Raw genomic sequence first — 12,691 nt, 5'->3', positions numbered from 1 at the left:
GCCAACACCCGTCAGTCATTCCCGGAAACATTCTAGACAATCTGACAGGCGTAAGGGTATCAGCAGTATAGCAATTTATAACCATTTTCTATTACTTTGGAGGAAGCCAGTCTCTTGCCTGTCATTTGATAACACATGTCCCAATCAGAAAGCTCAAGCTCCACATGCATATATTTTTCCCAAGCTAAATCATGTTTAGGTTTTATAACAACCTCACCCAGCAACACCACATACATTTTAGAGATGGCTTTGTGCGCGGTGGCTGCTCTGGAAAAGTGCACGTCAAACTGATTTGCTCCTATCCAAGACTAACGGAACCCTCTTAGACTGAACAAAGGGGGACAGCCGCAGAAAAACAAATCTATCCTCCTCTGTAAGTGGATACAGTTGAGATATTGCTTCAAATGAGTAAACAGAACTCCATCCCACACCTGCTCTAACCTGACAATCCCCATGCACCTCCAAAAACTTATAGTTGATTTCTCCTTATCTGGGGGAATCAAGCTATTGAATAAAAAGGATGAGTGGGACCAACGAGAATGATCCCCCTACTAATTGTTTCCTATGCTGCTCCCAAATGGCAAGCGTGAGCTGGGAAAAAGGAAAAGCCCACCATGAGAGTACAGAAGTACGATCATGAGACCCAACAAAGTGTTCCAAGGAGGGTATCCCAACGATATCCTACTCTTATCATATTCCACATTTTGCATTTGGGCAGACTATGCCATCCAAAGATGGCTCGGAACCGAGAGGCGGCATAGTAGAGGGCCAGGTTGGAAACCCACAAACCCTCCTGTCGTGTAGTCCGGTAAAGCACAGCCCTCGCCACCCTAGCTGGTTTTCGCTTCTAAATAAATTGGAAGAGTTTTTCTACCATCCCCGGAGAAGTCCGGGTGGTATAACTATCAGGAGAGTCTGAAAGAAATAGCAGAACCTAGGGAGGATCTTCATTTATTTATTTAACACTTTTTTATACCGACCTTCATAGTAATAACCATATCGGATCGGTTTACATTTAACAAGGGTATAACTGTAGCGTAACTAAAGAAAATTAAACAAAAGAAATGAATAAGGCAAAGTTACATTCAACAAGGATAAGGAACTTGGAAGCTTATGTAGCTGGAAGGAAGTAAAGGTGGTAATCATTAAGAAATACAATAGCGGATATGGGTTAAAGCTTAAACGTGCTTTAACCTAGAGGTGCCATAGTCCATCGTTCATGAAGATCAAAGGCCATCGTTCAAGAGAAGGGCAACTAGTGATTGTCTGGAGGATCCCCGAAAGCTTGGTGAAAGAGCCACGTCTTGAGCTTTTTTCTGAAAGTTAAAAGGCAGGGTTCCAATCTGAGGTCTGAAGGGATATTATTCCAGATAGATGGGCATGCGATCGAAAACGCTCGGTCTTTGGTCGAGGAGAGGCGTGTGGCTTTAGTCGGGGGAAATTTCAGAGTTCCTTTGTGAGTATCTCTAGTTGGTCTGTTGGAGGAGTGTAGATTGAAGGGGAGTTCAAGATCGAGTTGAAGTTGATGGTGAATGAATTTGTGAAGTAAGGTGATTGATTTGTATAATATTCTATAATTCACTGGTAAGCAATGTAGGTTTTTAAGAATGGGAGAGATGTGTTCATCACGGCTGGTGTTGGTCAGCAATCTCGCTGCGGCATTTTGTATCATCTGCAGTGGTTTGGTGGTAGATTTGGGGAGGCCTAGGAAGAGGGCACTGCAGTAGTCGATCTTAGCGAATAGCAACGCTTGGAGGACTGTCCTGAAGTCATAGAAGAATAGGAGTGGTTTGAGACGTTTTAGAACCTGTAGTCTGTAGAAGCAGTCTTTGGATGTGGTGTTGACCATTTTCTTTAGGTTTAGTCGATTATCCAGAATTACCCCAAGGTCTCTGACATGCGTATTGGTGATGTGGGCGTTGTGTGGGGATGGAAGGGGGAGGTTTTCTTCCTTTGAAGAGATGAGGAGGTGCTCTGTTTTTGAGGCATTGAGGACCAAGTTTAGGCTGTTGAGAAGACTGGTGATAGATAGGAGGCAGTTATTCCAATGAGAGAGAGAGCTTTTGAGAAAGAACCTGTTATAGGGATTAGAATCTGTACGTCGTCTGCATACAGATAATGAATTAGATTGAGATCGGTTAGTAATTGGCAAAGGGGGAGGAGGTAGATGTTAAAGAGGGTTGGGGATAAGGAGGATCCTTGTGGTACACCAAGAGTGGACTTCGTTAAAGGTGACTCTTTATTATTGATTTTGACTTTAAAGGTTCTATTGCTGAGGAAGGACTTGAACCAACTGTGGGCTGATCCAGTGATACCGATATCCGTTAGGCGATCCAGAAGGATGGAATGGTTGACGGTGTCAAATGCCGCCGAGATGTCTAGCAGGACTAATAAAAAGGAGTAGCCTTTGTCTAAACCCATTATAATATGGTCTGTAAGAGAAATGAGGAGGGTTTCCATGTTGCGTGATTTGCGGAAACCATATTGCGAAGGGTTTAGGATATTGTGATCTTCTAGATACTCTGAAAGCTGGGTGTTTACCAGTTTCTCCGTTAGTTTGGCTAAGAATGGGAGATTAGAGATGGGTCTGAAATTGGCTGGATCATTAGGGTCCAGATTGTGTTTCTTAAGGAGGGGTTTGAGAGAAGCGGTTTTTAGTCTGTCTGGGTATATCCCTTGAGTTAGAAAGCAATTTATGATACTTGTCAGAGGTCCTGTGATCGTGTCTGGGATGAGAAGCAAGAGTTTCGACGGGATATTATCTGCTGGGTGGCTGGATGGTTTCTGTCTTTTTAGGAGGGATTCGATCTCTTTGGTGGAGATTGAGTCAAAATTGACAAGCTTGGCTCTCAAAGGGGAATGAGGATACTTGCCTGAAGTCAGAGGTGTCGTAGTTGGAGGTAGGAGGGCAAGCGTATTTGAGATCTTCTGTTGAAAAAATGTAGCAAGCTCATTAGCCTTGGATAGAGCTTGTTTGTCTGGAATAGGCGGAGGGGTTGATTTAGTGATTTGTGTTACGTATGAGAACAGTGCTTGGGCATTATATTGGAGATGGTGTATTTTGTTGGAATAGAATTCCCTTTTTGTTAGTAGAATAGAAGTCCTGTAGCGATGTAGAGATCCTTTGTAGGCTGAAAGGGTAGCTGTGTTGGGGGTTTTGCGCCATCTATTTTCCTTGTGACGTAGGTCCTGTTTCATTTGTTTTAGTTCAGGTGTGAACCAGGGTTGGTTACCTTTTTTTGTGGGATTAATTGTTTTGGAGGCAATTGGGCACAATTTGTTTGCAACTGCTTCCATAATCTTATGCCAGGAGGAAAGGGCTGAGTCAGGATTGGATAGGTCTAGGTTGGTGAGTTCCTTGGAGAGTTGATCTCTAAGTATATCAGATGGGCATGATTTCCTGAATTGAATGTTAGAAAGGTGAGGTGAGGTGTGTGTCTGTTTGTATGTGGAGAAGGAGGATTCTATCAGAAAATGATCTGACCAGGGGATTGGGGTACAAGAGGGTTCTATTGTTGCCGAGAAGGAAGAATTGATGAATATTAGATCCAGAGTGTGTCCCGCTTTATGAGTAGGGCTGTTGATGGTCTGAGTGAATCCCATTGCACTGAGAGTGGTGAGGAGGGCTTCACAATTCGAGGATCGAGGTATAGCATCAGTATGGAGGTTAAAGTCACCCATGATCATAGTTGGGATGTCTGAGTTGATATGTTTCACAATGGATTCTATGAGGGGCGAGGGGTCTGTTTCAAGAACTCCAGGCGAAGCGTAGACTAACAATAATTGTAGTTGTTTTGATTTGACTAGACCCAATTCCAATTTGGACTCAGTCTTGATTGAATGTGCGGTTAGCCTGAGTTCTTTCTTGGTAGCTAGAAGAAGACCGCCTCCTCTTTTTTTGTGTCTATGAAAGGTGAAGATGTCATGTATATGAGTTGGTAGTTGGTTGATTAGAGCAATGTCCGAGTTTTTTAACCAGGTTTCTGTGATTGCACAGATGTCTGGGTTGGTATCTAGGAGGTAGTCGTTGAGGATGTGTGTATTTTTAGTTAGGGATTGCGCATTGAAAAGGGTTACTGAGAGTAGCGTGAGGCCTAGCAGTTGGTTCAATGGAGAGGTCATGATTGGAATAATTCTTTTTTGTATGACGTTGGAGAAGTAAATTATGGAGTTCCTCCTTTGGTTGTGAATGATTGGGATATTGTAAGTGAGCATGAGGATAGGTGTTCTGGAAGAGGTGTAGTCTGAATGACGATTGGTAGGGTCTGTGTGCCAGCTGGTGTGGGTCTGGGAGAGTGCTAGAGATATCTGAGAGGGCGATGGAGTTGTCTGTCCGAAAAAAAGGAGAGGTCTGGATGGTTGCTATAAGGTGTTTGTATGGATGTTGGGTTCGACTGTAGGAGTGCTCTGACCTCAGCGAGAGTGGAGTGGGTTGTCTGTCTGGATGCTGGAATTGTTTCTGTACTGGAGGAATTTTAAAGGTCTCTAGTTATAAACGTTGAACTGTTTTAGTGGCTGAGCACTGGATAAGCGCTGGGTGATTGATTGCTGGATAAGCGCTGGATGAGTGTTAGTTGAGTGAGCGCTGGAGGCACTTGAGTTGCGTGCTGGAGGGATGATTGCTGTGAAGGATGATTACTGCTTCTGCTGTTGAGTTGAGTGCTGGAGGGATGAATGCTGAGAAGGATGATTGCTGCTTCCGCTGGTTGAGTGCTGGAGGGATAAATGCTGCTTCCGCTGGTTGAGTGCTAATGACTCACTGGGAAAACTGGAAATGAAGGGGTCGATTTTCAAAGACGCGCGCGTGCGTCCATCCGTCCATGTGCACGCTGTTCCCGGCGTGCGCATATGGACGCACCAGTTTTATAAAATGCGCATGCTTCTCTGAGCGTACAATGGCACTGTCCCGGCCTGCCCCCTGGCCCGTCTCCTTGGAGAGGCCTGGCACTTGTGCTTGAGCAGGGTTTATGCGCAAGGCCGGGCCCATTTTAAAATGTGCACGGTGCGTGCAAGGCCCGGCGATGCATGTAAACCCTGCTTTTTACATGCACGGGCCTTTGAAAATCCACCCTTGAGCCTGAGAGGTGTGGTGATAATGCTACCCTATCTTTATTACAAGCCACCTGCCAAGATATAAAAGCTTTGGATGTTGCTGAGTTAGCTTACAAATTTTGAACCTGATGTTGGGGGATGCATCCGTATCTGTCCTGAAGAGAACTTTATCCTTTAAACGGGCGGATGAGAGTTAAATATTTAGCTGTGAGATTAGGAGTGGACCTAGAGAATTTATTTGATCTCAGCTATGGTCCCCTGTGGAAGGACTTGCTGATTTGGAAAAATGGGATAGACCACAGCTTTCCTGGGTGGGCAGAGTTCACGTTATTAAGATGGCTTTACCCTTCTCTTTCTGTAAATAAGTAGCCCTAGAAATCATTTTACCCCTAATTACAACCTTTAGCCCATCCCAGACTACTGTAGGACTCACATCCTCCATCTCATTAAGCTTTAAATATTCCTCTATGGTGTCCAGGAGTTCAGCAGTGAAGGATTTATCTGCAACTAGATCTTCATTGAGCCTCCAAAACATCCATCTTACCAGTTCCCTACCCACCTGCAGGCCTAAGCACACCGAGGCATGATCAGACCAGATTATATTGCCAATAGATTTCTGTTCAACCTTCCCCGCTAGTCTTTTATCCAATAAACAAGTCTATTCTAGAGTAAAACTCGTGAGGTTTAAAATAAAAGATGTAATCCCTCATTGCAGGATTACATAATCTCCACACATCGACCAATCCCCGGTCAACTATCAACTCTTTTAATTTCCGCCTCTGCGATCTAGTATTATCTTGCCCCCTCCAGACTTATTCAAATATGGATACAGTGTCAAATGAAAATTGCCACCCATTATGATGTGTGCCCTTCTGCCCAACTAGATAACTTGGTGGATAACGCATCAAAACAGGAGCCCTGACCAGTATTAGGGGCATATATGTTAATCGGCGTGAACAATTCCCCATGCATTGAAACTTTTAGGAACAAGAATCCACCCAGCAAATCCCGAAGCACTGCTTTAACATCTACTAGTGGATTGTGTGCAAACAAAATACCCACTCCACCATACTTATTCTCCTTAGAGGCAGCAGAAAAATACTGCAGAGGAAATTTTCTAGACGACATCAGCGCACAATGCCGTACCCTAAGGTGAGTTTCCTGACAAAAAAATTATACTGACCTTCAAAGCTTCTGCTTCCTTAAACAACAATTTCCTTTTCCCCCTGGGTACAAGCCCTTTGTGTTAATAGAAACTATGCTGATTACCCCCAAAGTGCCTGCAGAATATCAAGAGAACACCAGTGCACCGTCATACACACACACACACACACTCAGAAAACCAGTCGTCAACAGCCAAGATAGCCTATGAACACCTACCTACCCCTCCCACCCCCTGAGCCACATCCCAACCCATCCCCCCCCCCCCCCCCCCCCCCATTAAACCGAACTTCCATTCAGGTGTGTTTCTCTCCGTGGAGGAATGACCTCATCCAAGTATAGTAGCTATCCCCCCCACTCCGCTCCACAAAACTTCACATCTTTGCAATCATACTAACGCCAGCCCCAAACATTTAGGTCATAAAAACATGAGGACAACCCTCTGAAAAGGAGGTTAAACTAATAGTGTAATGGAAAGTGACAAGTCCCAAAAAGCTGATTCTTCACCTTCTCGCCATTCCAGGTGATGAGAGGCTGACTGAGTGTCTCCACAGTCTTCATCCAGATCCTGGTACTTGCTGCCAGCGGGTCTGGTCTTCTCTCCATATAGTCTATATGGTGGTATGGGTCGCCAATGGCTCCTCATTCACACTAAGGCCCATCTTCTACAGAAAAGCTTGTGCTGCTGCCACAGTTTTGACCTTAGTGGATTTGTCTTGAACAGAAAATTGCAAGTCAAAGGGAAATAGCCAGCGATATTTAATACCTGCCTTCCACATGGTAGTGATAACGCCACAGAATTCTCTCTGCTTTCTGATAGTAATCGCAGCTAGATCTTGAAACACTTCTACTTTTTGACCTTTCCACATAACATGACCCGCTTTTCTCGATAGCTGAGCCACCTTTTTCCTTAATAACAAAACTGTGGAAGCAGGCCACAATGTCCCTCGGTAGATTACCTCTCGGGCCCCGTCCAGCTTTATCTCAGTGGCCTGTGCTGCTTCCTCGACAGTCCCTAATATGGCAGAGCAGATGCTAGTTACCGTTTGAAGGCAATCTACAAATTCAGGAAGATCCTGCACCTCTTGAAAGCGAAGGTTGGACCGCCAGGACCTGTTTTCAAGGTCGTTTATTCTCCAGGTCCTGCGCTGTGGACGATATCGTGAGCCCCTCCTTCTGTCGGGCCACGAGACTCACGGCTTGCTCGTCCAGACGTGCTTCCACTTCTTCTGCACGGTGTCCAAGAGCTGTAACATCCGCCTACACTTCAGCTACCAGCACCTTGAACTCCATTCAAATGGACGTCACGCCATTCCTCAGCTCGGCGAACCATCAGTGAAACTCAGCTCGCGCAGGTAAGCCAGCAGCATCCTCCTCCTCCCCCCTCAGCCCTCTCGGGATTGCGAGTCGCATCCGTTGCTGTGCTCTCCGGCTCCTCCTCTCCCTCTAGGCCTACCGCACTGATCACCTCCCTGCTGGTGAAGGAAAAGCGCTTGAGGTCTGGGATTTTTTTCCCTGAATCAGCGCCATCGCAGGATCTGTCAGCAGCACTGGTGAGAGAAAAATGCCGAGCTCAGGGGCCGTTTGTGCCGCAGATTGCTAGAAAAGGGGCTGGAACTCGGGTCTCAAGCATTCATACCGGCTGGGTGATGTCACTTCCACCATCCCATGGCATTTTAATTTCCTAAGAAGTCGCTCATGAGGGACTTTGTCAATTGCTTACTCCCCTTGTGACCAGTGACAGTGGGCAGTCAGAAGGAAAGGGAAATGCTCAAGATTTAGAGATGTTCGTTTTCAGTTTTTATTTTATTTTGTTTGGGAATTTCAAGGTCAGAAATCAGTGGAAAAATTATTCCCAAACAAACTGAAAACAAAGGTTCCAATCAATATTTATTTATTTATTTATTTATTTGTAGGGTTTTATATACCGTTATTCGGTAGAGCCATCATAACGGTTTACAAATCTGCAATTATCATCCAACATATGCAATTATCTTACAATCAAATGGAGTTAACATAGTAGTTGGGAACAGTAGGGTTTTGTGAACAATCAACATATTTTCTTAGTCGTTGAATAACAGAATATTGCGGAGAACATTTTCAAAGAACTTAACGGATCAAGGGAGTGAGCAGGGAAGGGTAGAAAAGGAGGGTACATCAGGAGAGCGTGAAGGAGGAGGATTATGCTTGCGAGTTCTGTTGAGTGCTGGGATGATCAGGTGTCAGATAGTTAGAATAGAGTTTGCGGAATAAAAATGTTTTTAGGTCTTGTATTGTAGCCAAGTAGCTCCCAGGAGTCCTGGAGATGGGCTTTTCAAGGTTCTTTCCAAGGGGGGTGAGAGGGGCTGGAGTTCCAAGTCCATAACAATGGAAACAGCGCACGTCAAAACTCTGCATGTACCGGTAAATCAAGACATCACAATGTTGTATATTCCCAAAGACTATTCCAAAACTAGTGCCACGACATTCATCTTCTAGAGATAAATGCAGTGTCATCCATACGCTGTGTAAAATGGACACGTCTCAAACAAAATGTCTTTTGTAGTTTTGCAAAGGTCAGATCAATAGGCAAAGTAAATAACTGGGTCATATCTTCTGTTCCTGAGGAGCACTAAGACTGGCTTATCCTGCTTCTTGGATTCTTCCAGGGATACCATATCCTGGTGTTCCCTGACAAAAGGACTTACACTACAAACTTGCAGGTCAGGTTCTGCAATTGTTGCCAGAGAAGCATTCAGATGGATTTTAACATTAAAGAAAATCTTTCATTAGACAAGCTGATTAAACCCTTGACAGTCTCACACCTGCTAGACAACTCTTTCCCCAATGACAGGCAATTCAATAGCCCTCTAAAAGGTCCTCATACACCACAATATGCAAAAACAGGAGGCAAAAGCAAGAAAGCTAAAGCAATCTACAAAACATCACAAAAAAGTTTCTTACATCAAAAATGTAAACATTCTGTTAAAAAAATCTGGCATTTCAACACGCACAAGCTCCTAAAATGGTTGGACTGTTGAATGATCAAGGGGTTAAAGGGGCACTTAGAGAAGATAAGGCCATGGTGGAAAGATTAAATGATTTCTTTGCTTCAGTGTTTACTGAAGAGGATGTTGGAGAGAATCGCATTCTGGAAAAGGTTTTCATGGGTGATAATTCAGATCAGCTGAACCAAATCACGGTGAACCTGGAAGATGTAGTAGGCCTGATTGACAAACTGAAGAGTAATAAATCACCTGGATCAGATGGTATATACCCCGGGGTTCTGAAATAACTACAAAATGAAATGTCAGATCTATTTAAATTAATTTGTAACCTATAATTAAAATCATCCAATGTAATGAAGACTGGAAAATGGCCAATGTAACCCCAATATTTAAAAAGGGATCCAGGGGTGATCTGGGAAATTATAGACCGGGGAGCCTGACTTCAGTGCCAGGAAAAATCATGGAAACTGTCATAAAGAATAAAATCACAAAAATTTAAATAGACATAGTTTGAAGGGACACAACCAACATGGATTTACCCAAGGGAAGTCTTGCCTCACAAATCTCCTACATTATTTTTGATGGAGTGAATAAACATGTGGATAAAGGTGAACTGGTAGATATGGTGTATTTGGATTTTCAGAAGGTGTTCGACAAAATCCCACATGAAAGGCTTCTAAGAAAACTAAAAAGTCATGGGGTAGGAGGTGATGTCCTTTTGTGGATTGCAAGTTGGTTAAAAGACAGGAAACAGAGAGTAGGATTAAATGGTCTGTTTTCACATTGGAAAAAGGTAAACAGTGGAGTGCCTCAGGTATCTGTACTTGGACCGGTGCTTTTCAAGATATTTATAAATGATCTGGAAAGGGGTACGACAAGTGAGGTAATCAAATTTGCGGATGACACAATTATGCAGAGTAGTTAAATCTCAAGCGGATTGTGATACATTACAGGAGGACCTTGTGAGACTGGAAGATTGGGCATCCAAATGGCAGATGAAATTTAACATGGCCAAGTGCAAAATGATGCATATAGGGAAAAATAACCCTTGCTGTAGTTACACAATGTTATATCTTAGGAGTTACCACACAGGAAAGAGATCTAAACGACATAGTGGATATTACATAGAAATCGTCGGCCCAGTGGGTTGTGGCAATCAAAAAAGCAAACAATGTTAGGAATTATTAGGAAGGGAATGGCAAATAAAATGGAGGATGTCATAATGCCTCTGTATCTCTCCATGGTGAGACCGCACCTTGAATACTGTGTGCAGTTCTGGTCACCGCATCTCAAAAAGGATATAGCTGCACTTGGAGAAAGTGCAGAGAAGGGTAACCAAAATAAGGGGCATGGAATGGCTGCCTTATGAGGAAAGGCTAAAGAAGTTAGGGCTGTTCAGTTTGGAGTAGAGACGACTGAGGGGGATATGATAGAAGTCTACGAAATCATGAAAGGACTTGAACAAGTTAAAGTAAATCGGTTATTTACTCTCTCAGATAGGACCAGGGGGCACTCCATGAAGTTAGCAAGTATCTCATTTAAAACAAATCAAAGAAAATTCTTTTTCACTCAGCACATAGTTAAGCTCTGGATTTCATTGCCAGAGGCTGTGGTTACAGCAGTTAGGGTAACTGGGTTTAAAAAAGGGTTGGATAAGTTCCTAGAGGAAAATCCATAAACTTGCCAGATACTTGTAACTTGGATTGGCCACTGATGGAAACAGGATACTGGGCTTGATGGATCCTTGGTCTGACCCAGTATGGCATAGCTTATATTCTTGTGTAAATGCCTTTCTCTTAATTTATTGCTGAAAAATGGAAATCCCAATATACCAATTAATTTATATATCTACTTTCAAAAACTTCAGGATCCTCTTCTGATGCTCCATAAGATTTACAAGTATTGAAAAGTTTTACATTTTGGATGTGAGAAGCTTTGCTTATAATTTTTTTGTACACACCATAAATGTGCACATATTCAAGGGTATGTACTACTGGACAATATCATCTCTGATCTGAGATGGATTTCAATGCGAATTTTAGTAAGTTCCCATGGTTCTTTTTTTTGGAAAAGGTACTATCAAACTGAAAATATACTAACAGGTGCTTTGATGACTAGTAAAAGGTGAATTGCAGTTGTTATAACTCTTATCTAAATAAAGGCAAGTTTTACTTGTATCCATTCATTGAGGTCTCTATTTACACATTGTCAGTGGGTTGAAAGTGTGCATGAAGAAGTTGGGAACTCATGAATGTATGATGTAACATGTTTTAAGAAATTGTGTTTTACACTTATTGCTGTGTTCCTCTTATTGCAGCCCACAGGCTCTATTTAAGCTGGAAATGTGCACAGCTCCGGAATCAGGCTGCAGCTGAACAGATGATTAACTCTAGAAACGGTTTTGTTTCTGTACTGAATGAGGCTGCATGGTTCTGCAAGTTACAGCGCTCAACTCCTGAGATCTTAGCTGGGATTCTTTTTATTGAACCTTTTCTTTGTTGGCAGGCTGGTGGAGCTGTAGTGCTGTGAAGGTTTCCTGGAAGACACAGCCATGCCTTTCACAGCCTCTGAAACCTTCTGACGTGCACCCATTGTACCTTATTCTTTGGGCCAAAGGTCAGAACCACCCAGCCTCCCCTAAAACGGAACTTTTAGCCTCTGCAAAACCGTTCTCTAGATTCTCTTTAACTTTTCCCCAAGTTTATTTCTGAACAGAAATCCCCCTTTTCCAACAGAATCTGAAGCTGAGAGTCCAATTCCAACCCCAGGCCAGCTGAGGTTTGCGCTCCCCAGCAGGGGATGAATAAACTCCGGAAGTGTCTGGGCCCGGGCCACTTCCTTCCTGCTCTTGCAGTATCGGGGACCGTCCTGCAGGGGCCGCTCGCAGCTGCAAATCGGGAGGAAGGAGGCGGGGATTCGCCTGCTGGCGGTTCGGGGAGGGCTGCATGCAACAGGACGAGCCCCCGGAAATTCGTCAGTAGGGAGGAGGGGACCTGGGTTCCCGCTAGATCAGCGGGCGGAAGTCAGAGAGCACTCCCCGCTCTAGAGGGGTGAGCTGGGGGCGGGCGGAAGGGCTCTCAGTTCTGCGAGTGTAAATGCTGGGGGAGGGACCCCGGACGGTCTCGGAGCAGCAAGCGGGAAGTTGCTGGCTCTGAGCGTCCAAGTGCTGAAGGGGGGGGTCCCGGAGGGCGGCAGTGCTGGACTGAACGTTGCCGGCTTTGAATACTGAAAGCTGTTACTTTAACAGAGAAGGTTTCATCCTTCTCAGTGTCGGGCGCCCCCCTTGCCATCTGCTCATGCGCACACACACACACGCTCCCAACCCTACGGGCTTTCATTTTGTGTGATACTGACGTCAACACGCCAATGCCGTTGAAGTACTCTAGGTGTCACAGCATTACTCAGAGCCCGAGTAGCTCGCCGTGATCGTATAGTGGTTAGTACTCTGCGTTGTGGCCGCAGCAACCTCGGTTCGAATCCGAGTCACGGCA

At 44.3% G+C, this 12,691-nt stretch overlaps 1 non-coding gene across 1 annotated transcript; it reads left to right on the top strand.

Annotated features, from left to right (window-relative positions):
* Window positions 1–12,619: 12,619 nt before the first annotated feature.
* Window positions 12,620–12,691, top strand: TRNAH-GUG. The gene has a single exon. It is a non-coding gene; the product is annotated as a tRNA-His (tRNA).

Source organism: Rhinatrema bivittatum, chromosome 13 (assembly GCF_901001135.1).
Source record: "Rhinatrema bivittatum chromosome 13, aRhiBiv1.1, whole genome shotgun sequence".
NCBI classification, from domain to species: Eukaryota; Metazoa; Chordata; class Amphibia; order Gymnophiona; family Rhinatrematidae; genus Rhinatrema; species Rhinatrema bivittatum.
The sequence above is the reverse complement of the archived record's forward strand: the minus strand, read 5'-3'. Positions and strand labels throughout refer to the sequence as shown.